General features: G+C 39.8%; 1 long non-coding RNA gene across 2 annotated transcripts; it reads left to right on the top strand.

Annotated features, from left to right (window-relative positions):
* Positions 1-3,744: 3,744 nt before the first annotated feature.
* Positions 3,745-26,365, top strand: LOC139035182 (uncharacterized). 2 transcript variants are annotated; one of them, XR_011487777.1, is made up of 3 exons: positions 3,745-4,137; positions 5,345-5,491; positions 24,304-26,365. It is a non-coding gene; the product is annotated as an uncharacterized lncRNA (long non-coding RNA). The 2 variants fall into 2 exon arrangements; XR_011487776.1 differs by lacking the exon at positions 24,304-26,365 and adding an exon at positions 5,673-10,724.
* The last annotated feature ends 121 nt before the right edge of the window (positions 26,366-26,486 follow it).

Here is a 26,486-nt window from a genome sequence, read left to right as displayed (position 1 = left end):
GCCTCCTTGGTGGCTCAGTGGTAAAGAAAAGTGAAAAGTGAAAGTGAAGTTGCTCAGTCATGTCCAACTCTTTGGGACCCCATGGACTGTAGCCCACTGGACTCCTCCATCCATAGAATTTTCCAGGCAAGAGGACTGGAGTGGGTTGCCATTTCCTTCTCCAGGGGATCTTCTTGACCCAGGGATTGAACCCAGGTCTCCTGCATTGCAGGCAGACGCTTTAACCTCTGAGCCACCAGGGAAGCCCTCGATGGTAAAGAATTTGCCCCCAGTGTGAGAGATGCAGGAGACACTGGTTTGATCCCTGAGTAGGGAAGATCTCCTGGAGGAGGAAATGGTAATACACTCCAGTATTCTGGAGTGAACAAAGGAGCCTGGCAGGCTACAGTCTTTGGGGTTGCAAAGAGTCAGACGTGACTTAGTGACTAAACAACCCTGTAGTATATTCTTACTATAGGATTTGTTTTCTACCATTTTTCATGTCACACATTTAGAAAAATTAATTGTGCTCAATCCTTAGTATTTAGTATCTATTTCCCTTAAATTAGTTTGCTTCATCTGTTTTCCTTCTCAGCTTATGTCAACTGATGTTGTTTGAGCTTTTCTTTAGATTCTGCCTCAAAAACATCCCATGGGTTAATCACTCGTCTTGCATGCTTGATGTCTAATAGAATTAATGGAAAATGTATTTTTGTTCAATTTGTGAAGAATAAAGGAATCTATGCTTTAGAGATGTTCAATGATTTGTTCAAATGAAAAATAAAGTTTTAAACTACAAAGAAGCTATTGTTCTCTACAGTAGCAGTCACCAAATGAACTAGCAGTTTGCAGTGAACTTTATAGTCTGAGATTGATAACATTGATAATATGTGTAAATTGAGTGTGAATGAAGCATCCCCCTAAGGAGAGGTGTTGGGATGCAAAAAGCATGGGTCTGAGAGTTGTGTGATTTGAATTTGAATTCTAGTCTGTTGCTTGCTAGTTTTGTGACTTTGGGCAAATTCTTAACCTTTCTGGGTGCACTTGCTTGAAAGAGTGAATGGAAATAGTTCTCCAAGTGAAGGCAGAAGATCTGGGCTCAAGCTATGTCTCTTCTTGCAGGCTTCATGACTTAGATCAAGTTACTTAACCTCTCTGAGCCTACTGAGGATAATACCAATCTTACCTCACTAGGTTGTTGTGAGAAAATAAAGGAAAAAATAAAGAAGGGAACAGGAATTTAGTAAATGTTTGGGGTTATTTTAAAGCATATAGCTTTGTGGCAAATGCGGAATAATAAAAAAACAGTTTTGGAGTCATGGAGAACTGGACAACTGTATAACTTCTAGTCAATTACCTAACTTCTCTGAATCTGTCATGAGTATAAATAAAAGTATTATATATATATATATATATATATATATATATATATATATATATATACATGTATGTATGTATGTGTGTATGTATGTATGTATGTATTTATACCACTAAGGAACTTCCTTACTGGCTCAGTGGTAAGTAACCTGCCTGCAAATGCAGGAAACTCAATTTCCATCCCTAGGTCAGGAACATCCCCTGGAGAAGGAAATGATAATCCACTCCAGTATTCTTGCCTGGGAAATCCCATGGACAGAGGAGCCTGGCAGGCTACAGTCCATGGGAGTCTCAAAGAGTTGGACAACTCCCAGTGACTAAACAACAACAACAACAACATACAGACCATTACCATCATCCTTGGTATGTGTGGTATGTGTGGTATGTGTGGAAATGAATGAGGTCAAATTAAGAGCATATTTCACAAGCTATTGCCTTCACCTACTTGTTTCTTGTAGATCCACCCTTTATGAAGGCAGAGACACTATCTACTCCCCCATTTTGCCAACATACTATTAGGCAAAGCTATAGGACTTCTCATCACTGGCTTGTAAACAGAAGTGACATGTTGTTATGACCACTTAGCCTCTCCTGATGAATACACCCATCTTTTTTTGCCTACAAGTTTTCTGTAAGTAAAAGTGAATTTCTAGAAGCACTATCAAATATATCCACTTATCAAGGGGCATCCAGCAGATCCCACTGCCACTTCTTAAGCATCTGCTACCTCCCACCAAAGGTCTCTATAGTTACCTGCAACACACTTCTGCTATACATTGTCACCCTGCTTATTTAACTTATATGCAGAGTACATCATGAGAAATGCTGGGCTAGATGAAGCATAAGCTGGAATCAAGATTGCCAGGAGAAATATCAATAACCTCAGATATGGAGATGACACCACCCTTATGGCAGAAAATGAAGAACTAAAGATCCTCTTGATGAAAGTGAAAGAGGAGAGTGAAAAAAGTTGATTTAAAGCTCAACATTCAGAAAGCTAAGATCATGGCATCTGGTCCCATCACTTCATGGCAAGTAGATGGGGGAACAGTGGAAACAGTGACAGACTTTATTTTGGGGGGCTCCAAAATCACTACAGATGGTGACTGCAGCCATGAAATTAAAAGACGCTTGCTCCTTGGAAGAAAAGTTAGGACCAACCTAGACAGCATATTAAAAAGCAGAGATATTACTTTGCCAACAAAGGTCCGTCTAGTCAAGGCTATGGTTTTTCCAGTAGTCGTGTGTGGATGTGAGAGTTGGACTATAAAGAAAGCTGAGCACCAAAGAATTGATGCTTTTGAACCATGGTGTTGAAGGAGACTCTTGAGAGTCCCTTGGACTGCAAGGAGATGCAAACAGTCCATCCTAAAGGAGATCAGTCCTGAATATTCATTGGAAGGACAGATGCTGAAGCTGAAACTCCAATACTTTGGCCACCTGATGCAAAGAACTGACTCAATTGAAAAGACCCTGATGCTGGGAAAGATTGAAGGCAGGAAGAGAAGGGGACACCAGAGGATGAGAAGGTTGGATGGCATCACCGACTCAGTGGACATGAGTTTGGGTAAACTCCTGGAGTTGGTGATGGACAGGGAGGGCTGGTGTGCTGCAGTCCATGGGGTCGCAGAGTCGGACACGACTGAGCGACTGAACTGAACGGAACTGACATACTTCCCGGGCTTCCCTGGTGGCTCAGATGGTAAAGAATCTGTCTGCATCACGGGAGACCCCAGTTCAATCCCTGGGTGGGGAAGATCCCCTGGAGAAGCAAATGACTGTCCACTCCAGTATTCTTGTCTGGAGAATTCCATGGACAGAGTAGCCCATGAGGTTGCAAAGACTCTACACTACTGAGTGACTAACGCTTTCACTCACTTCACATATTTCTCACTCAATGTACTAAAACTGTCAGATGGTGATAATTAGATGTATGTCTCTCCCTCATTTATGTTACACTGCATTAGAGGAGTAGCAATACTTTCGGGTTTTAGTGGAAATGCTCTTTTAGGGCATACTCTCTCTTACTCTCACCTGACTCTCTCTCTCCCTGACTCAGACAGAGTCCAAATCACTAAGATGGCAGAGTACAAAGTGCACTCATCTTCTCCGGCTAGAATACCAAAATCACAACTAGCTGCTGAACAACCATCAGAGAATGTTGGAACCCACCAGAAAATGACACCTGCACATCCAAGGACAAAGGAGAAGCTGCAACAAGAATCCATGAGCAAGGCATAAATCTAAGTCTCCCAAGGAGTGAGCAAACTTTTCTCTCCTCTTTTCTGATGACAAAGGCTTTGATATCAGGTTAGGCACATGATTTAGTTCCTTCTTTAGTTAGTTGTTTCCTGGGGGGATACTGAGCACCTTCATGAAAACAGATTTGCCCAAATTTATCACCACAGCTGAACTGCTTAAGTGGAGGTACTTAGCCTCAAACTTGACTATCCATTCATGCACATAGAGCATCATGTATGTAAAGTATTTAATGGAGTACTGGGAAACAGAAATTTAATAAAGGGTGGTATTGTTCGTGCCAGAGGAAGTTAAAAGCAGTTATTTTTGCTTAGTCACTCAGTCATGTCTGACTATTTGCGACGCCATGGACTGTAACCTGCCAAGCTTCTCCGTCCATGGGGATTTTCCAGGCAAGAATACTGGAGTGGATCACCATTTCCTTCTCCAAGAGGATCTTCCTGACCCAGGGATTGAATCTTCATCTCCTGCAAGTCTCTGCATTGCAGCAGGATTCCTTACTGCTGAGCCATCACCTGCATGGTAAATTTCATTTTCTTGTTTCTAAGTTTTAGAGGCTTTTTTTCCCTCCTCTTTATCTTTATTGTATTCTTTTGTTTCATTGCTGTCAGAGAGTTTGAATAGCTTTTATTCTTATGCAGAGAATTGCAGCCTTTCCTGACTACTGGGTTGGATTTATTTTTACATCTGATAGCATATACGTCAAAGAAGATGATCTCAGAATGTCTCACATCCGGTTCAATTCACCTACTAAGATTTTAAACTTTGTTCTTTTAAAATATTGCTAAGCACAATTGTTAGGGGATTTACTTTCAGTTTTCATCAGATCCAACTCTTCAGACTTTTTGAATTTCAGGAATCAAGGGAACTTATCAAAACAATTAGCTTTTTAGGGCTACAAAAATTTGCAAGGGTTTTGATCTTTCTTTCAAGGTGCTTGTCAAGGGGTGTGGTGTGTAGAACTGATTTATTGCTACTAGAAATGAATTGTTTAATTTCCTTTAAATATTATGAAAAGGAACTTTTTCTGATGCTTTTAAGTGATAAAAATCTAAAAATAATATGTCCAGTATAATAAGGATTTGAAGTTACTTTTCCCCCTGTTGAGAGAGTAAACAACTCCATTAACAAGGTGCTGATAAATTAAACTATTAACACCAGTGAAATCTGAAACTCAGTAAGAAAAATGAAATAATGTTATTTTCCTGGTATTTTTCTGGGTTTCTTTGGTGATTTGAAATTTTATTGCAAAACGAAAGCCTTAATAATAGAATTTTTGAAATAGAAGAAAATATCTTTAACCAAACATCTATTATATATAAAAGAAGAAGTGGAAGCCCAGAGAATTTACATTACCCAAAGATACACAGCTGGTTAATGAAAGACTTGATTTCATAGTTTCTTTTTAATGGTATAAAAATGGCTGTTTAAAATAGGCATTGGTTTGTGTTGTAAATATTTATGTCCAGGCAAAATATAAGCAAAAATTTAACAAACATTGCACATGTCACTATCAATCCACACTAAGCCCAGTCTACTTTTTTGGTCACCATTTTGTTATAGCTCCAAAATCCTCTCCTGTTGCCACAGATAAGAAAGGAAAAGAAAAGTGAAAAATGCAGTATTAAAACCTGCATTTATGAGAGAAGTGCTGGGACTCTGTCCAGGAAGTAAAAAAGACATTGTCTTTGTAGAGATTCCATAAGGTCTTGTGCTGTTGATTTGATAGATTTGGTGTTTCACACTATCAAACGAAGAGCATTTGAGTTCATTTCTTCATGTCGTCGACAAGTTGCACTTTTTACAGCAGCAGAAACATTGATCTCATGACCAAATATGGATATTCAGTTAAAACCTGAAAGGATCCAAGACTAAGGTAAGGAACAAGCTTTACTGATAAAACTGGAATGTTACAATGATTATAACAAGTGTGATGATGTTTATTTGAGTACATTGTTTCCCAGAGATAGAGATCTATTTATCCTTCTCTTGATTGCCCTTCTCCAAATGAACTGAGTTGTTCCTTAGCATCCAATGCATATTTTTTTTTATTATAGAATGCTGTATCAGACACCTCTTGTGTGCCACTTCGAACACTTCCAGCCTCACCTCTTATTCCAGCCACTGTTGCAGGCCACCTTTCCAATATCTGCCCTGGTCAATTTTGCACAGAAGCAAACTGATAGTTTTCCCTGTGTTGTCTCTTACTTCCTGCTTTGCCTGGAGCTTCTCAGATGAGGAACACCTATGGAAATCTGCTCAATACTTGTATCATTCAGGATTCAATCAGGGAAGCAGAGTCATTAGGAGGTTCTACAGATATTTATAAAAGCAGAGACATCATTTGATCAACAAAGGTCTGTATAGTTAAAGCTATGGTTTTTCCAGTAGTCATGTAAAGATGTAAGAGTTGGACCATAAAGAAGGCTAAGCACTGAAGAATTGATGCTTTCAAACTGTGGGGCTGGAAAAGACTCTTGAGAGTCCCTTGGACTGCAAGGAGATCAAACCAGTCAATCCTAAAGGAAATCAGCCTTGAATATTCATTGGAAGGGCTGATGCTGAAGTCCCACTACTTTGGCCAACTGATGCAGAGAATCAACTCATTGGAAAAGACCTTGATGCTGAGAAAGATTGAGGGCAGGTGAAGGGGGCGACAGAGGATGAGATGGTTGGATGGCATCATCAGCTCAGTGGATGTGAGTTTGAGCAAACTCAAGGAGATAGTTAAGGACTGAGAATCCTGGTGCACTGCAGTCCACAGGGTCACAAAGAGTTGGACACTACGAAGTGACTGAACAACAACAACACAACAATATTTGTTCCAAGGATTTGACCTTATACAATGGTAGATGCTGGTTTTCTGTCATTGTAAGACTGTCACCCTCAAGTCAGTGGTATTGTTCTACTGTTCTCTTTCTTCCTGACTATTCTGTAAGATCAACAGAGGCAAGATCTTCATCATGTGTTTGATGTATTCATTAATGCATCCCCCCACCAAGAAAGGTATCTGGTAAATAAATAGTTGTTACATATATTAAAATGCTTGAATTGATAAACTGGTCTAAAGATCACAATTTAGGGTGGAAATAAACACTACCTTAACAAATGTGTAAACAAGTGGTTTTCCCAACAATAAAAGCTGGAAATGCTCTCCCTTGCTATTTTAAGAAATTATCTGAAAAAAAAAAGAGAACCTAGTAAAATTTTCTGGATTTTTAGAAGACATATAGTTCTTCCATTAGGAAGAAATTTAAAATCAACCAAAATAAACAGCATAAAAAATGTAAGGCTGTGTCCCCTAGAAAATCAGCCCTGTTTTTCCACATGGACCAATGCTAGATGGTGCAAAAGAAAAAATGAGTCCAAACACAAAGGATCACTGACCATCAGGGAGGGACACAGAATTGGTCCAGACTGCCCAAACAGATGTCATTCTAGTGTATTTTTCTGCCAGAAAGGCAAAATGAAAGCTAAACTTGGTTAGGAAGGAAATAGAAAACCATGGTGTTCTTGATAGGTTGCTTGAATTGTTCTGCTTTCTCTCCAAAACAAAAGCTTAGTCACCGAGTACCAGGTTCAGTTCAGTTCACTTCAGTTCAGTCGCTCAGTGTGTCTGACTCTGCGACCCCATGAATCGTAGCACGCCAGGCCTCCCTATCCATCACCAACTCCGGGAGTTTACTCAAACTCATGCCCATCGAGTCAGTGATGCCATCCAGCCATCTCATCCTCTGTCGTCCCCTTCTCTTCCTGCCCCCAATCCCTCCCAGCATCAGGGTTTTTTCCAATGACTCAACTCTTTGCATGAGGTGGCCAAAGTACTGGAACTTCAGCTTCAGCATCAGTCCTTCCAATGAACACCCAGGACTGATCTCCTTTAGGATGGACAGATTCGATCTCCTTGCAGTCCAAGGGACTCTCAAGAGTCTTCTCCAACACCATAGTTCAAAAGCATCAATTTTTTGGTGCTCAGCTTTCTTCACAGTCCAACTCTCACATCCATACATGACCACTGGAAAAGCCATAGCCTTGACTAGACGGACCTTTGTTGGCAAAGTAATATCTCTGCTTTTTAATATGCTGTCCAGGTTGGCCATCACTTTCCTTCCAAGGAGTAAGCATCTTTTAATTTCATGGCTGCAATCACCATCTGCAGTGATTTTGGAGCCCAAAAAAATAAAGTCTGACACTGTTTCAACTGTCTCCCCATCTATTTCCCATGAAGTAATGGGACCAGATACCATGATCTTAGTTTTCTGAATGTTGAGCTAGCTTTAAGTCAACTTTTTCTCTCTCCTCTTTCACTTTCATCAAGAGGCTTTTTAATTTCTCCTTACTTTCTGCCATAAGGATGGTGTCATCTGCATATCTGAGGTTATTGATATTTCTCCCGGCAATATTGATTCCAGTTTGTGCTTCTTCCAGTCCAGCATTTCTCATGATGTACTCTGCATATAAGTTAAATAAGCAGGGTGACAATATACAGCCTTGATGTACTCCTTTTCCTATTTGGAAACAGTTTGTTGTTCCATGTCCAGTTCTAACTGTTGCTTCAATATGCCAGCAAATTTGGAAAACTCAGCAGTGGCCACAGGACTGGAAAAGGTCAGTTTTCATTCCAATTCCAAAGAAAGGCAATGCCAAAGAATGCTCAAACTACCACACAATTGCACTCATCTCACACTCTAGTAAAGTAATGCTCAAAATTTTCTAAGCCAGGCTTCAGCAATATGTGAACCGAGAACTTCCAGACATTCAAGCTGGTTTTAGGAAAGGCAGAGGAACAAGAGATCAAGTTGCCAACATCCAATGGATCATCAAAAAAGCAAGAGAGTTCCAGAAAAACATCTATTTCTGCTTTATTGACTATGCCAAAACCTTTGACTGTGTGGATCACAAAAAACTGTGGAAAATTCTGAAAGAGATGGGAATACCAGACCACCTGACCTGCCTCTTGAGAAACCTATATGCAGGTCAGGAGTAGCAGGTTATTAGGTAACATTTTCCAGGCCTTGTGGTATGATCAGCAGAGAGGTGTGCTTGGCTAGAGGATAAGTCTTCAGATATGGACAGACATGATTATTCCAGTCTCTCCCATCAGCATGCTGGCACACCCTCTCTGGATGAGGATCACATATAATGCCTCATTTATGATGAATTTGAAGCAGCTTTACCTTGAATTGTGATCATCAGGAAAGAGTCTTACAGCTTGCTGTATCTGATATGAACTTGGCCTTTGGGCATAGACATGACCACGGCTGAAGATTTCCTAGATGATAAAGAAGAGAAAGAGAATATGAAAGAGGAGAAATTTTACTTCTACTGAGTTCTTTCTAGGTGCCAGGAACCATGTTAAAATCTTAGCTTGTATTATTTCATAATGTTCTCTATGAGGTGAATATGCTATTATCCTCAGTTTACAGATGAGGGAGGAAGAGTCTGGAACGATGAAGGAAGTTTTCTAAGGTGACGCATTAATAATTATGGGTCAGAGAGTCAAGCACAAGCGTCTAATTTCAAACCTCTTTACTTAAATGTTTATCTTTTCTAATATTAAAAGTTAAAGAAATTAAACTAAATTATATACCTATTGATAAAGCAAATACCTATATGTCACCCTTCCCAATGAATTTGGAAAATTTTAGGCTTCTCTTTCATCACGTATCTTTTGTGTCCCCTCGTATCTCTCCTCCATTTTTAGGACCCCAATTACATGTATGTAAGACCATCTGATATTATCCCACAATTCCTGATGCTTTGTTTTCTAAAATCACTTTATCTCTCTTCTTTAGTCTAGATAATTTTTATTAACTTTTAAAAGAATTTACTAATTTTTCTGCAGTGATCTTTCTGCTGTTAAACACATCCAGTGAAATTTTAACTTCAAACATTACACTTTTCAGCTCTAGAAATTCTAACAATTCTCGAAATTGTTCTTGGTTTTGTTTTAAAGTTCATTTGTGATTAGTCCAATTTATATGCCTCTCTTTCTGTCTTCCTTTTTCTTTTTTTTACTGATAGTTGAGCTGGCAGTCAATTGTGCTGAATTTTAAGATATACTTGGTTTACTTTTTGGACTTAATTGGGCAGATCCCTGAACTCTAATTACCACAAAGGATGCTAAAGAATGCTAAGGACTACACTTTCACCCCAGCAACACCCACTGTGTTCTCAGCACAATTTCAGAGTAGGGTTATAGAGAATTATCAGATCTAGCAATTTACTTTGTATATGGGACTTTTCTAGATGTCATCCTGTTTCATTAATGCATTTTGTTATTTAAGGAAAAGGCTTAGCTGATTTATCTTTATTTGTTCTGTTTCTCTAGTCATGACAGGCCATTTCCTCCATCCATTTAGACAGGCACCTCCTCTCTACCCAGGTATATAGGCAACCACAGCTCCCAGATCAAATAAATGTGGCACATATTGCTCTGTAATTTAGTTCTTTTTTTAAGGATTTTTTAAATATGTGTGCCATTTTTAAAGTCTTTATTGAATTTTTTGCACTATTGTTTCTGTTTTATATTGTTTTGTTTTTTGGCTGAGAAGCCTGTGGGATCTTAACTCCCCAACTGGGGATCAAACCCATACCCCCTGCATTGGAAGGTGAAGTCTTAACCACTGAACCACCAGGAAAATCCCTGTAACTTAGTTCTTATGAGCTTCCTTATGTCCTTCTCTCTTGCTTGTTGTTGTTTAGTTGCCAAGTCATGTCTGACTCTCCTTGAACCCATGAACTGCAACATGCCAGTGTTCCCTGTCCTTCACTATCTCCCTGAGTTTGCTCAAACTCATATCTAGCTCCATAAAAAAGTGTGATTTTTTTAAATTTTACTTGGGTGTTTTTCCTAGCTGTTACTAGGTTCAAAGTTCTTTCCCATCTAACTACAATCTAACTGGAAGTAGAAATCTCCTTAGAAAGTTTCCTAACATTACCCTCCCAGCAACTACTACAGATTACTCTTAGCTGGAATTTGGGATTAAATCCATATGCCATCTCAGACCCTTGTGTGAAATTTGACACTACAATTCAGAACATCCCAAGGCACTGATATCAATAAGTACTGAAAATTTCTCAAATAAAATTTTTATCCTATGAACTAATTGAGGCATCTGACTGTTTATTTGTATATACTCAATCTTGTTTCAGAAAGTATGTGATATTAATATAGTAGTAATTGCTACCATTTATTGAATGTACAAGTCAGGTACTACCATAAACTTCTTTGTATATTTTTAAGTTTATGTAATCCTTATAACAATTGTTAGAATAATGCATTTATAATAACTATAATGTAAAATATATTATTCTATTTTATATGATTATAGTATTATTATAACCATTTTTTACAGATGAGAAAAAAGTTTTAACAGATTTCAGTGAAATTTCATAGACCACACAGAGTTCAGATTTTAGCTTCAGTCTGTTTTAATCACCATGATATTCTAGCTCTTTAAACTCTGGTGATTACAGTCATGTTTGTCCCAGATCACTTTTTCACAGCTTAAACACCAGTCTTCTAGCTGCTGGAACCATCAACCATTGATGGCTTAAAACTGCATCTCTCCCTAGATACTGTCTTGCTCAGGTTATGCCCTTTAGGGAGCAACCAATAACCAATGATGATTCCCTTGTCTTTAATTCACTAGATTTCTGAAGGTCTATCCCAGCTCGACAACTCATAAAATAGACAGAGGCCTCAGTTGCAATCTCATTCCTGGTCATTTCTACTTCTGTCCAGTCCTGACTTTTCACTTTCTTGTATCTACTGAAAACACTCCTCAGTAAACCCTCTGCAGAAGTCTGTTATAGATAGAATGTTTGTCCTCAAAATTCATATGTTGAAACCATAATGCCCATTGAGGTAGTATTTGCAGATAGGAACTTTGGGAGATGATTAGATTTAGATAAGGTCATGAAGGTAGGGCCCTCATGATGGGATTAGTGTCCTTTTAAGAGGAGGCACCAGAGAGCTTGCTCTCTCTCTCTATCACGCAAAGTCATGGTTAGAAAATGGCCATCTGCAAGCCAGGAAGAGAGCTCTCATCAGAAGCCGACATACTGTCACCCTGATCTTGGACTTCCAGACTCCAAAAGTGTGAGGAAACACTTTTGTTATAAAACACTTTTGTTATAAAACATAAGTTTCATGCCCTGCCCTCTTGCTCCTTTGTAAAAAATCACTGCCATCCTCTCTCTCCTTTCGTTAAAAACAAGCAAACAAGCAAAACTTTATGATGTAATATCCTATATGTACAAAGGATATTATGTAACTCTTACTTAGCTTGTAAAGCAAAATAATAAAATATGCACCTATCATTCCATTACCCAAGCTTAGAACTTTAACATCACAGATGTCATTGAAGTTACCTCCTTGTTCCTTCCTAATTCTATTGATTTCACTCATCCTTATCTAGTCAACCACTATCTTGAGGCTTCTGTTTACTTATAAGCTTTCTACGGTTTCCCCACAAAGTAAACAATATATGTTTTTGTTTTTGAAATTCATAAAAGTTGATTCTTATTCACAGATTCCTATCACACTGAATAAATCACGATCAGCATAACTTTGCTGGAATGTGGGTGCCACAAGAGCAAGGACCGTCACCTATTTGTTCAACGATGTATCCAAAGTGACTACAATAGGGTCTGGCAGATGGGAGGAGCTCATTCATTTGTAAACTGAGTGAATGAAAATCTGAGACTTCGTTATCGTTACCATCTTTCTAAATTTCATATATATGCGTTAGTATACTATATTGGTGTTTATCTTTCTGGCTTACTTCACTCTGTATAATGGGCTCCAGTTTCATCCATCTTATTAGAACTGATTCAAATGAATTCTTTTTAATGGCTGAGTAATATTCCATGGTGTATATGTACCACAGCTTCCTTATCCATTCGTCTGCTGATGGGCATCTAGGTTGCTTCCATGTCCTGGCTATTATAAACAGTGCTGCGATGAACATTGGGGTACACGTGTCTCTTTCAGTTCTGGTTTCCTCAGTGTGTATGCCCAGGAGCGGGATTGCTGGGTCATATGGCAATTCTATTTCCAGTTTTTTAAGGAATCTCCACACTGAGACAAGTGCTCGGGGCTGGTGCACTGGGATGACCCAGAGGGATGGGATGGGGAGGGAGGTAAGAGGGGGGTTCAGGATGCGGAACACATGTAAATCCATGGCTGATTCATGTCAATGTATGGCAAAAACCACTACAATATTGTAAAGTAATTAGCCTCCAACTAATAAAAATGAATAAAAAATCAAATAAAATAAACTATTGAACTCTTTAAAAAAAAAAGAAAGAAAATCTGAGACTTCTCAATAGTGCTTGTCCTCCTCACATCTGAAGTTTGGTGGTTAAGTGTAGCTGCTTAACTGATAGAGTGGTGATTGTCAGGTACTATTCTTTGTAGCTTTCTATCCCGCCTGACATAGATATTTCACTGGCCGAGGCATGAGCTAAGCTATAGTAAAAAACAAAAAAACCCATTTCAATAAGTGTTGGTTTCCTTCCTGCTTATCTTACTATCTCATTATAATTATCATAAGACAGAAATAATTCTGCAATACAATGAATTTTTCCCCAGTCATAAAAGTTCTAGGATAAGACAAAAAGGTGGATTTCCTTCCTTTTGCTGCTAAATCCCGGATTCTTCTTGCAAGAATGCTTATTTTGCATTATTTTCTCACTAGTTACTAGAATTGTTATGGTTTTGTGATATATATGCCATTTTTCTCAGTACCATCATTGGCATACTGTATGTATTTTTTGTGTTTACACTGTATCATTTCCTTGAATCAAATATTTTACTTATACAGAGATCTTCTTCAGAAATTACTTATTTATTTTTTGTTTATGTGTGTTTTGTTTGTTTATTATTACCTTATTTCTTTATTATACATGTATCTTTTCTTCTCTATTCCTGGCGTGGAATCTCTTTTGGAAGTCCTGTGTGATTAAACCTCCAAGATAGGGAATGTTACTAACATTCCTTAAAACATTTAGTCCTAAAGACATTTAGATGCAATGCAAAGTTCTTTCACGAGAGGAAGAATCGTGCAGTGGAAGAGAGAATGTTGTTTTGTGATTACAGCAAGTCTTTGAAATAGAAAATTGCTAGTGTTTCTGCAACGTTGCCATGGACAACATTCATTAACAAGGCATTCCTCTACATTCTGTCTGACAATACTGGAAATTCCCTGAGGAATTTCCAAGGAAGCTGAGTGCGATAGAAAGGAAAAGAAAACTGAAACCACAGAGCATAATATATGGGGCAAGTACTCAATGAAGTAGAACTGTGCCATTTTCTAAACATCAGCATGTGTTTGGGAGACATCACATGGCTGATTCATATCAATGTATGGCAAAAACCACTACAGTATTGTAAAGTAATTAGCCTCCAACTAATAAAAATAAATGAAAAAAAGAAAAAAAAGGGAAAAAAAAGAGAGAAACATCACAGCATTCACTCTTGGACACAAAAATACAGATGGGACATAAGCACCATTGTTTGTTCTCAGTGTTGCTTTTTCTTAGTCTATAATCAATGAACAAGTATCTATTGAATACCCATATATGCTTAGCACTGCTTGGGATATTGCAGGGTTTCTGAAGAATAATCTATACAGACCCTGCCCTTTAAGAGCCAACAGTCGAGGAGGAAGAATAAAATGAACACAGTTAAGCCACAAGGCAAAGCAAGTTGGTACTTAATTACTATAAGTGCTAAATGATGAGGTACAGACTGTTGGTACTGTGAAATTAATTGGGAAGGGATACATTGATTGGGAAGGGACAAGGGATGAGCCCCAGAGTTCCAGCATGTTGTATTTCCCATCTGAGTGGTGTTCTTTTTACAAATACTTATTAAACTGTACAGACACGTTTTATTTACTTCTGTTTATAATTCACAATAAAAATAATAGAGGAGAGAGAAGAAATGAGCTGGATAAATCCTGGAAAAATTGAGACCAAAAACTGTGGAGAAAATAGGACCTAAGGTAGGTTTCAGAACTGGTCCAGAGGAGACCGCAGATGATACAAATCAGATGTAGCAGGGTTGTCAGAGGGTGGGAGAGCAGGTGGGGTGCAATGAGAAAGGTGGGTGACAGGAGTGGACCTGGGGTTTGAAGGGAGGGTGGGTAGATGGGGGGTGCAGTAGCTAAAGTAAAACTGAACAGTGTGAGGGGTTAGGGGGTTGAAGAAGGACCTTGAAATGGAGGCAGAGGAGTTTGGCCTCCGATGCAGTAGAACATCAATACAATACAGGTTTTAAACTAGATGACATACTGATAACAGAGGATTTTAAGGAAAATTAGTATAGCTGTGGTATGCGTTTTGCATTAAAATGGGACAGAAGCTGGAATGAAGAAGGGCAGCAGAAATCAGACCATGTGCCTGATGGAGGCCATTTGTCAGCCTCACTGGAGAGAAAGAAGCAGATGTGAGAAATGCTACAGAGGAGAAATGTGAATGACTGGGTAACTGACAGGATAGGGGAATGAGCAGGACAAGTTAACCCCAGATTTTATAAGCCTGTGGGAATAATGATGTCAATAATAGAACAACAACAATGATAGAAGAAATTGATTAAGAAAAGAAGGTAATTTGGGCCTTTTAGATGTAGGAACTGAGGCAACAATGACAATTAGGTGGTAGCAATATGCTGCTGCTGCTGCTAAGTCGCTTCAGTCTTGTCCGACTCTGTGCGACCCCATAGATGGCAGCCCACCAGGCTCCCCCATCCCTGGGATTCTCCAGGCAAGAACACTGGAGTGGGTTGCCACTTCCTTCTCCAATGCATGCATGCATGCTAAGTTGCTTCAGTCATGTCTGATTCTGTGCAACCCCAAGGACAGCAGCCCAGCAGGCTCCTCTGTCCACAGGATTCTCTAGGCAAGAATACTGGAGTGGGTTGCCATTTCCTTTTCTGTAGCAATAAGGGGACAGAGCAAAAGCACATAGAGAAATATTGATGAGCATTGTCCAATATAAGCTACCACCACCAGAAATGAATCCTCATCATGTGTTGTATGACATATATTATAAAGTACCTAAACAATGCTTCTCTCACAACAAGACAAGGCTTAAAGTCATGGTAGTTTCCCCTCCTGGAATGTAGTAGCCAAACCTTTCAGTATTCCTGCTCTATTGCCTTTCTGACATGTCTGTGGGTACCTTAGTTTGAAAGCAAGACCTGTGTATTTTATTGGAGGAAAAAGCAGACATTCCGGTTGATGGTGATTTCTGTGCAAAATAATAGTACTTACCACTTTTAATTCTTTTTTATTTTATGTCTTTTTAACAAATTTGGAGAATTCTAGTATAGAAAATGCAAATATATAAAACTCCAAAGGGCAGACAGAACCAAGGAGGCAGATTTTGATTCAATTATTAAAAGCACTTTCTAAAAATATAAACTACCCATAAATGGAAAAATGCTAAATATATTCTGTCTTCGGGAAATATTTTAGCAAAAGCTTCACTCTCTGTAGCGATTTTATATAAAGGATTTTTACTTTGAATCAGTGATTAGACTAAAAGACATCCACAATACTTTATTGCTTATTTTCTTCTTCTAATATATTGAGGGTAGGTAAGGAACGGTTTGGATAATATCAGTGAATTTGTTCATTTATTCTTCCAAGCAGTTTTTGTACTTTTCCTATGAGCCAGGTGCTATGCCCAGCACTGGGGATGCAACAGTGAAATAGACATTGGCCCTGACCTCAGTGAGCTGAGAGTCTAGTAGTCTAATAAGAGGTATAGTGAACAGAGTGCTACAGGTTATCAGAAGTAAATACCTGGAATTCTGGAAATACAGAACTAATTCTCGAGAGATCAAAGAAGACTTTGTGGAGTAAAGAATATATTATTTGAAACATCACATATTATATCAAGTCAGATTATTGAAGACAGAAGAGGTTTAAGTTACTTCCATGAGTTTGCATGGTAAGTTGCTTCAGTCGAGTCTGACTCTTTGCAACTCCATGGACTGTAGCCCACCAGGATCCTCTGTCCATGGGATTTTCCAGGCAAGAATACTGGAGTCAGTTGCCATTCCCTTCTCCAGGGGATCTTCCTGACTCAGAGATCGAATCCACATCTCTTATGTCTTCTGCACTGACAGGTTCTTTACCACTAACACCACCTACTTGCCCAATATTCACTGTTTAAACACAATCATTCAATTGTAAAGCCTTTTGTCAGAAAATAAAGCCTAGAGGAACAAATTTCAATATGACAGTATGAACTGCTGTCCCAGAAATGTACTTTGGGTTTCCAGAAAACCCAAATCTGATCAAGACTGAAGTATTTTAAACTATAAATAAAATCCCCGTGTCACGGAGACAGTGAAGTATTTCCTCCACCTGAACATTTCCTGTCTCGGCCACTAGACTGGATTGTTCCATTCTCCCAAGAAGCAGGATGAGAAAGAAGGGCGGGGGGGGGGGGTGGTATTTGCAGCACAAACCAAAAGTCAAAGATATCAGGTTCTTGGCTTTTCAACTGCAAATGACCGGTTATAATATACAAGGATTAAATTATTTCCTGGGCATTTTCTCTCCCCAGAGGAGAGAGTTTAAAATTTTTCTGGGTTAAGGAAAGTGTTTAATGGAGATGGGAAACGAGATTATTAAGATATTGTTCAAAATCTCTAGGAAAACTTCCCAGACCCCACTTCCTCTTGTTGTTTAGTCGCTAAGTTGTGTCTGACACTTTTGTGACATGTAGCAGCTGGCAGGCTACAGTTCATGGGACTTTCCAGGCAAGAATACTGGAGTGGGTTGCCATTTCCTACTCCAGGAGATCTTTCCAACCCAAGGATGGAACCTGTGTCTTCTGCATTGCAGGCAGATTCTTTACCACCGAGCCACCGGGGATATTTTCCACTGGGAAATTTTTTTCTATTTTTTTATAGGCCCTAGCACAGTCCTTAAAGGAGGCAGAAGAATCTGAAACTATTCCAGTTCTTTTGGAAAACAAAAATGCAAAATGCTGTGAGAAAAGATGAAAGTGTTAGTCACTCAGTCATGTCTGACTCTTTGTTACCCATGGACTGTATGATGCCAGGTTCCTCTAGTCCATGGAATTCTCCAGACAGTAGTACTGGAATGGGTTGTCATTCCCTTCTCCAGGGGATCTTTCTGACCCAGGATTCAAACCTGGATCTCCTGCATTGCAGGGAGATTCTTTACCACTTGGGCCACCAGGGAAGCCAGAAAACAGATGGGTCAGAGATCAGTAGTTTTCTTTGAATCCTTTAAAGAAATAAAGTACAGCAGAGAAATGCAAAATGAGGGAAGTCAGTTCAAGGAGAGAAGGAACTAGAGTAATATATATTGATAATTTACTGTGTGCCAGGCATTATAATAGGAACAGAGCATATAACTGCCCAAATCCTTTCAGCAACTCTGTAAAGTAGATTAAGGACCTTTTTGCAGATTAGCCTATTAAGCCTGAGGAGATCAAGTGGTAACACCAAGGTTTAAATTCTGGTTTACCTGATTATAGAATCAAGCTTTTCTTGTAAATGAACATAAAAGACAAGAATAATAATAATAGAGAATAATAATGAGAATAATGGATGTCTTGAGATCAAAGTTGTGGGATTAGCAATACCAAAAAGTTATTTATAATACAGTCATAATAATAGCAGCAGTCAAAAAGAAATATGAGGTTAAGGGCATGGTAAGTCAGGGGAGGAAAAGGGGGGAGAAAAACTAGTATTTTTGATGTCTACCATGTGTCAGGAGCTAAACTAGGCTTTAACATTCATTTAACCCAGTTAACATTCATTTAACCCATTTAAGGGACTAGATCTGATAGAGTGCCTGAAGAACTATGGACAGAGGTTCACGTCATTGTACAGGAGACAGGGATCAAGACCATTCCCAAGAAAAAGAAATGCAAAAAATCAAAATGGCTGTCTGAGGAGGCCTTACAAATAGCTGTGAAAAGAAGAAGTGAAAAGCAAAGGAGAAAAGGAAAGATATACCCATTTGAATGCAGAGTTCCAAAGAATAGCAAAGAGAGATAAGAAAGCCTTCCTCAGTGATCAGTGCAAAAAAATAGAGGAAAATAATAGAATGGGAAAGACTAGAGATCTCTTCAAGAAAATGAGAAATACCAAAGGAACATTTCATGCAAACATAGGCTCAATAAAGGACAGAAATGGTATGGACCTAACAAAAGCAGAAGATATTAAGAAGAGGTGGCAAGAATACACAGAAGAACTATACAAAAAAGATCTTCACAAACCAGGTAATCATGATGCTGTGACCACTCACCTAGAGCCAGACATCCTGGAATGTGAAGTCAAGTGGGCCTTAGGAAGCATCACTACAAACAAAGCAGGTGGAGGTGATAGAATTCCAGTTGAGCTCTTTCAAATCCTAAAAGATGATGCTGTGAAAGTGCCGCCTTCAATATGTCAGCAAATTTGGAAAACTCAGCAGTGGCCACGAGACTGGAAAATGTCAGTTTTCATTCCAATCCTAAAGAAAGGCAATGCCAAAGAATGCTCTAACTACTGCACAATTGCACTCATCTCACATGCTAGCAAAGTAATGCTCAAAATTCTCCAAGCCAGGCTTCAGCAATATGTGGTGAACCGTGAAGTTCCAGGTATTCAAACTTGCTTTAGAAAAGAAAGAGGAACCGGAGATCAAATTGCCAACATCTGCTGGATCATCGAAAAAGCAAGAGAGTTCCAGAAAAACATCTATTTCTGTGTTATTGACTATGCCAAAGCCTTTGACTGTGTGGATAACAACAAACTGTGGAAAATTCTGAAAGAGATGGGAATATCAGACCACCTGATCTGCCTCTTGAGAAAACTGTATTCAGGTCAAGAAGCAACAGTTAGAACTGGACATGGAACAGCAGACTGGTTCCAAATAAGAAAAGGATTACGTCAAGGCTATATATTGTCACCCTACTTATTTAACTTAAATGCAGAATAAATCATGTGAAATGCTGGGCTGGATGAAGCACAAGCTGGAACCAAGATCGCTGGGAGAAGTATCAATAACCTCAGATGTGAGGCTGTCATGGTTAACGCCATGACAGGCAGCCTAGATTAGGAGTAGGCCTGATTTCCCGGGGTAACATAATTATCAGGCCTCCTGGAGCTAGCCAATCAACATATGCCTAGCAAGAAAAAGGGAACCTATCAGGGGAAAGCTGAAAGCCCCACGTTGGGCCAACAAAAATTGCCTTGCAACTGTGTAACCAATCCGCTTGCACCAACTACCTGCTGCCTTTTTTGACCTAATAAATACCCGAGAGAACTGGGGCTTGGGGCCTTTTCGTCCTCACACCCTTGGTGAGGGCGGGAGGCCCTGGCTCGAGTCAGTAATAAATTCCCTTATTGCAAGTTGCATTGTTTCGAGGAGTCTTCTTTCCCGACCGGGGACTCAGACTACGGGCAAAATATCAGATATGCAGATGACATCACCCTTATGGCAGAAACCAAAGCACAACTAAAGGGCCTCTTGATGAAAGTGAAAGAGGAAAATGAAAAAGTTGATTTAAAGCTCAACATTCAGAAAGCTAAGATCATGGCATCCGGTCCCATCACTTCATGGCAAATAGATGGGAAAACAGTGGAAACAGTGACAGGCTTTTTTGAGGGGGCTCCAAAATCACTGCTGATGGTGACTGCATTCATGAAATTAGAAGACACTCCTTGGAAGGAAAGTTATGAACAACCTAGACAGCATTTTAAAAAGCAGAGACATTATTTTGCCAACAAAGGTCTATGAGGTCAAAGCTATGGTTTTTCCAGTAGTCATGTATGGATGTGAGAGTTGGACTATAAAGAAAGCTGAGCACCGAAGAATTGATGCTTTTGAACTGTGGTGTTGGAGAAGACTTTTGAGAGTCCATTGGACTGCAAGGAGATCCAACTAGTTCATCCTAAAGGAAATCAGTCCTGAATATTCATTGGAAGGACTGATGCTGAAGCTGAAACTCCAATACTTTGGCTACCTCATGCGAAGAGTTGAATCATTGGACACTGATGCTGGGAGGGATTGGGGGCAGGAGGAGAAGGGGACGACAGAGGATGGTATCACCAACAGAGGGCTGGATGGCATCACTGACTCGATGCACATGAGTTTGAGTAAACTCCGGGAGTTGGTGATGGACAGGGAGGCCTGGCGTGCTGCGATTCATGGGGTTGCAAAGAGTCGGACGCGACTGAGTGATTGAACTGACTGACCCCCTCCACTATTCCTCCCTGGAGAATTCCATGAACAAAGGAGCCTGGCGGGCTACAGTCTATGGGGTCACAAAGAGTTGCATACAACTTAGCAACTGAACAGCAGTAACAGCAACAACAGCCTGGATATAAAATGCTAATGAAGAATATGAGCTCTGGTTTGATGGAACAGTTTTGGATTCTCTTCTATACTGTGTGGGCTTGAACAAATCACTTAATATCTCTGAGCTCTAGTTACCTTAGAAGTTAGTTCAGGATAATGTTGCCTATCTCATGGGGGTTATTTGAGAGTATTAAATAAGAGTATCCTGTAAAGACTGAAGTATTCTGTAAAGATTACAAATGGTCAAGAAATGGTAGATGTTGATATTATTGTTACTATGACTTTTATTTATTCAGTACAAGTTATTAATTATTAATTCAAAAATTATACTGACTGGACTCATTTTAAATTTTGACTCCAAAGCTCAAATGGCTCAAAACTCTGAGAATTCTATCTCATTTCCATGGTTATTTCATTCTCCCTCTCTCCAATTTTGCTATCAAATAACATTCTCCCTTCTGAAATCTCAAATATCTCCCCCTGCTACACGCACACTCACACTCGCACTCAACTGATACTCACACTCAGACCTTAGTTCATAAGACAATATGTACATGCTTAGTCACTCAGTCTAACAAAAACAATAAATGCAATTAAAGTTACCCTTCTTATTGTTTCCAAATCCACTCACCTGCCTATACACCTGTTCATAAACTTTGTGCATGCTTAGTCATTAGATCATGTCTGACTCTTTGTGACCCCGTGGACTGTAGCCAGCCAGGCTCCACTGTCCGTGTAATTTCCCAGGCAAGAATGCTGGAGGGGGTTGCCATTTCCTCTTCCAGGGGATCTTCCTGACCCGGGGATTAAACTCGCATCTCCTGTGCCTTCTGCGTTGGCAGCCAATTCTTTACCACTGAGACATCTGAGAAGCCAATCATTAACTTTACCTTCGTCCCACTTTTAGTGGAAGACGTGTTCCTGCTCCTCGGGTGACCCTCTCTGTGTTTGGAGCCCGTCCTCCCTGGTCTTCTGAGGACCTCATTCTTGTCTCCTGCATTGGCTACACGTCCTCTAAGAGGATTTCCAGTGCTGGAGTGTCTGAGGCCTCTTTTCTTCTCTACATTATCCACCTGAATGAGTTCACCCAGTCTCATGGCTTTATACATCATCTTTGCTTTAGTGACTAACCCCCAGTGTTTCTCATCTCAGTAAACATTACCAACACCCACCTTGTTTCTCAGGCCCCAAACCTAAGAACCCACATCAGATCTGTTTATAAGTCCTGTATAGTTTACCAGCTACCTCCAAATATATCTTAAGTCTAAGAACTTCTTACACCCTCCATTGCTATCACTGGGGTCAAACCACCATCATTTATCTCTAAATCAGAGCTTTTCAGTCTCAGCACTACTAACATTTTGATCAAATATTTCTTTGTCTTGGGGCTGTCCTGTGCATTGGAGGCTGTTTAGCAGCATCCTTGGCCTCTATCTACTACACTGCGGTAGCACTCCAGCCCCGTAGCTGTGAAAACCAAAGATCTCTCCAGCACTGCCAAATGCTCTTTGAGGGCTTGGGGGTACAAAATCACTCCCAACTGAGATCATTGTTCTATTACTGACAGCACTCTCTTCACTAGACTCCCAGTTCCACCATCGTCCTTCTAAAATCTACACTGCACACAGCAGCCAGAGGAATATTATTAAGGTCACAAATCATATCATATCCAGCCCTGGTTCAGTACAGTTCAGTGGCTTCCTCTGTACTTAGAAATCAGCTTGAGCTCTGATGTCATCTTCTTTGGCTCTCACCATCAGTCACTGATCTAAAGTCACTCTGGACTTCTTACTGTCCCTCAAACTTGCCAAGTTAATTCCCATCTCAGGGTCTTTGTCTGTGATGTTTCCTGCTTGAAACTCTCTTCTTATAGATCATATATGGTTATATCTCATCATTCAAGCCATGTCTCAAATGTCTTCTCCTGTTTTCCCTGAACCCCCGATGAAAGAAGTCCCCTAACACTGCCTTTTAGGGCTTCCCTGGTGGCTCAGAGGTAGAGAATCTACCCGCAGTGCAGGACATGCAAGTTGGATCCCTGGGTCAGGAAGATCCCCTGGAGAAGGAAATGGCAACCCACTCCAGTATTTTTGCCTGGGAAATCCCATGGACAGAGGAGCCTGGTGAGTTACAGTCTAGTCAATCAGTCAGTTCAGTCACTCAGTCGTTTTCAACTCTTTGTGACCCCATGGACTGCAGCACGCCAGGCTTCCCTGTCCATCACCAACTCCCGGAGCTTATTCAAACTCATGTCCATTGAGTCGGTGATGCCATCCAACCATCTCATCTTCTGTCATCCCCTTCTCCTGCTGCCTTCAATCTTTCCCAGCATCAGGGTCTTTGCCAGTGAGTCAGTTCTTCACATCAGGTAGCCAAAGTATTGGAGTTTCAGCTTCAGCATCAGTCTTCCAATGAATATTCAGGACTGGTTTCCTTTAGGATGGACTGGTTTGATTTCCTTGCAGTCCAAAGGACTCTCAAGAGTTTTCTCCAACACTACAGTTCAAAAGCATCAATTCTTCAGTGCTCAGCTTTTTTTATAGTCCAACTCTCACAATGCATACATGACTACTGGAAAAACCATAGCTTTGACTATACAGACCTTTGTCGGCAGAGGTGGCTACAGTCCACGGGAGTTGTAAAAAGTTGGACATGACTTAGCAACTAAACAACAACGAAAGCTGCTCCCCACTAAATTACTCCATTTTATTTTCCTTTTCAGTACCAGAATTATATTAATTTATTTTCACCTATTTATTGACTGCTAGCTGAATGTCAGTTCCATGAGAGGAGGAACTTTCTTTGGTCTTGCTCACTTCTATGTCCTTAATTTCTTGAAAAGTACCTGACTAAAATAAGCTTTTGGAAAACATTAACTATCAAATTGTTAACTAACTGACTGATTAAATACACGCATGATCCAGGTACTGGGCTTTGGGCTTTGACTAGAAAAATTAAAAATGAGTCACAGTTCCTGACTTCAAGGAGCTTTGTCCAATGGGGGTGTCAGAGAAATAAAATAATTGCAATACAGAATAGTATAACAGGAAGAAGTTCAAGGATTGTAACAGAATCAATGTCAGAAGCATTTAACTCAGACCTGAGGCAGCCAGAGAATACTTCCCAGAGAGGGTGGCATGAAAGAATGAGTTGAAAACGATGAGTCAAAATGAGCTATGTGAGCGGGTGTTGTGGACTGAATAGTGTCCAGCCAGGATTTTATTTGGTAATGCCATACCCCCTGGAGCTCTGCATGTGATTGTATTTAGAGTTAGGGCCTTTGAAGGGGTAATTAAGTCAAGGCCATTAGGTAGAGCCATTAATCCAATCTTACTGATGTCCTTTTAAGAAAGAAGAGAAAACATGGACAGTCAGAAAGACACCAGGGATGTGTGAGAACAGAGGGAAGATTACGTGAGAACACAATGAGAAGACGGCCATCTGCAAGGCAAGGAGAGGGACTTCCAAAGAAACAGCCCTGCCGACACCATGATCTCTGACTTTCAGCCTCTGAAACTGTGATAAAATGTATTCCCGTTGTTCAAGTCACCCAGTCTGTGGTACTTGATTATGACTGCCTTAGCAAACTGATCCTGTGAGGTTCAGGAGGAAAGCCCCCGGGGAAGAAAAGCATCTGGGTGTGCAATGGAAGCTAGGTGGCTGCAAGAGGCTGGAGACAGAAGCCGGGTGAGTTCTTGGAGCCTAGCTGAGGCACTTGAGCTCCATGGGGGAGGGTCTTACGAACACTGAAAAGCCTAGGCAGCCAAATAAGATTTGCCTCTAAGAGAACTTAGGCAGTGCCATAATAAACAAAATTTACTAGAGCAATCCTGGAGACCCTAAGAGCAACAGCTGGGCACATGGCTCTGGAATCCAACAGACCAATGTGCCGATCCTGGCTCTGCCATTTAAAAGCCTTGTAAACTTGGGAAATTCCTTCTCTTCCTTTTCTTCTATTTCCTCACGTGTAATTTTAGGCATAATCATTTTTATCCAGTGGGGTGATATGAGGATTAAATAAACAGTTTATACAAAACACTTGGCAGAGTACCAGGTGTAAACATGAATTGTTACTAGTTATTAAAATGTCTAAGGAAATCACAGTAAAATGGAAAAAAAAGGGACAAAATTGAGCAGTCTTCAAGATAAGATACTCTGGAAAATTTGGCAGTTATTTTTATGTTTGGGATAAGGAAGATTAAATCAAAAGAGCTTTAATTTGGGGAGATTTGGATTGCAGTGTCATTCACCCAAATGGGGAACATAAGAGAAGAAGCAGAGAGGGGAAGAGAATAAATTTAATTGAGGAATATATGGAGTCTAAGGAATCCCTGGTATATTTAAGAAGAGTTGTGGATAGTTGAACATAGGGACTTGGGATCAGGAAAGAGACTTCATCTAAAGATGTAGATTAGATTGACAAGACTATCCATCCAGAGAAAGAACGCAGAATGAGAGCAGATTCTAACTACAGGGTAGTTAGAACTCCAGAGACCCATCCATAGACATAAGATGCAGTAGGATAGGAGGCTAGAAAGGAACCAGAAAGATATGAGAAAAAGAAAGAGACCAAAGGGAAAAAGAAGTTTTAAAAAGAGAGTTGTCAACAGTACAAAAGCCAAAGAGAAATCAAATGAAGTAAGGACTGAGATACACTCTGAGATACACTCCTGCCTGGACACCAGACATGACTTGGGGAAGGATTGTTTTGTGGAAGGACAGGGGTACAAACTTCACTGTAATGGGGCAAGAGAACAAATGAGAGGCTAGGAAGTGAATACTGTGAGCTTTCTGAAGGAAAAGAGAGAAAACTACCTGCAGAAGGAAATTTCTTTTGCTCCCTCTTCCCTCATAATTCCCTATTTTCCATCACCCGAACTTCCCTTTCATCCAGAGATTTTTATTTAACATAATTTTATTTATTTATTTTATTTTGTCTATGCTGGGCAGGGCATAGGCTCAATAGTTGCAGCACACAAGCTTAGTTTCTCCACAGCATGTGGGATCTTCCCAGATCAGGGATTGAACCCATGTCTCCTACATTGGCAGGTGGATTCTTTATCACTGAGTCACCAGGGAAGCCCTATGCAGAGGTTCTTAACCTCGGGCCCATAGACCCCTTCAGGTGGGTTATGAATAGAATTTAAGGGGCCTATATATTTAAAAAGGAAAAAAAAATTATAACTTTAATTTTACTAGCCTGAAATTTAGCATTTTCATCAACTATGAATGTAGGCAAAAACTAACAGATTAGCAGTGCCTATGACAGTCAAAAATATATCCTCATATCATATTACAATTGTCACAAATTTCTTAAAATATCATTTACACTCATAATTTTAAGAAATTATGGTAGTTATCAAACCTACTGCTAAATCTTATTAATAAATTGTTTAAGCCTATTTTGAAAACTGTATTTATATGTAATTAATTTCCTTTGTAATCTTACGTGTTTTTTATGTTCTTTAAAAACATTTTTCCAAGAAGGGATCTGTAGTCTTCCTCAGGTGTCAAAGAATTTTTGGTACTAAA

Source organism: Odocoileus virginianus, chromosome 5 (assembly GCF_023699985.2).
Source record: "Odocoileus virginianus isolate 20LAN1187 ecotype Illinois chromosome 5, Ovbor_1.2, whole genome shotgun sequence".
NCBI classification, from domain to species: Eukaryota; Metazoa; Chordata; class Mammalia; order Artiodactyla; family Cervidae; genus Odocoileus; species Odocoileus virginianus.
The sequence above is the reverse complement of the archived record's forward strand: the minus strand, read 5'-3'. Positions and strand labels throughout refer to the sequence as shown.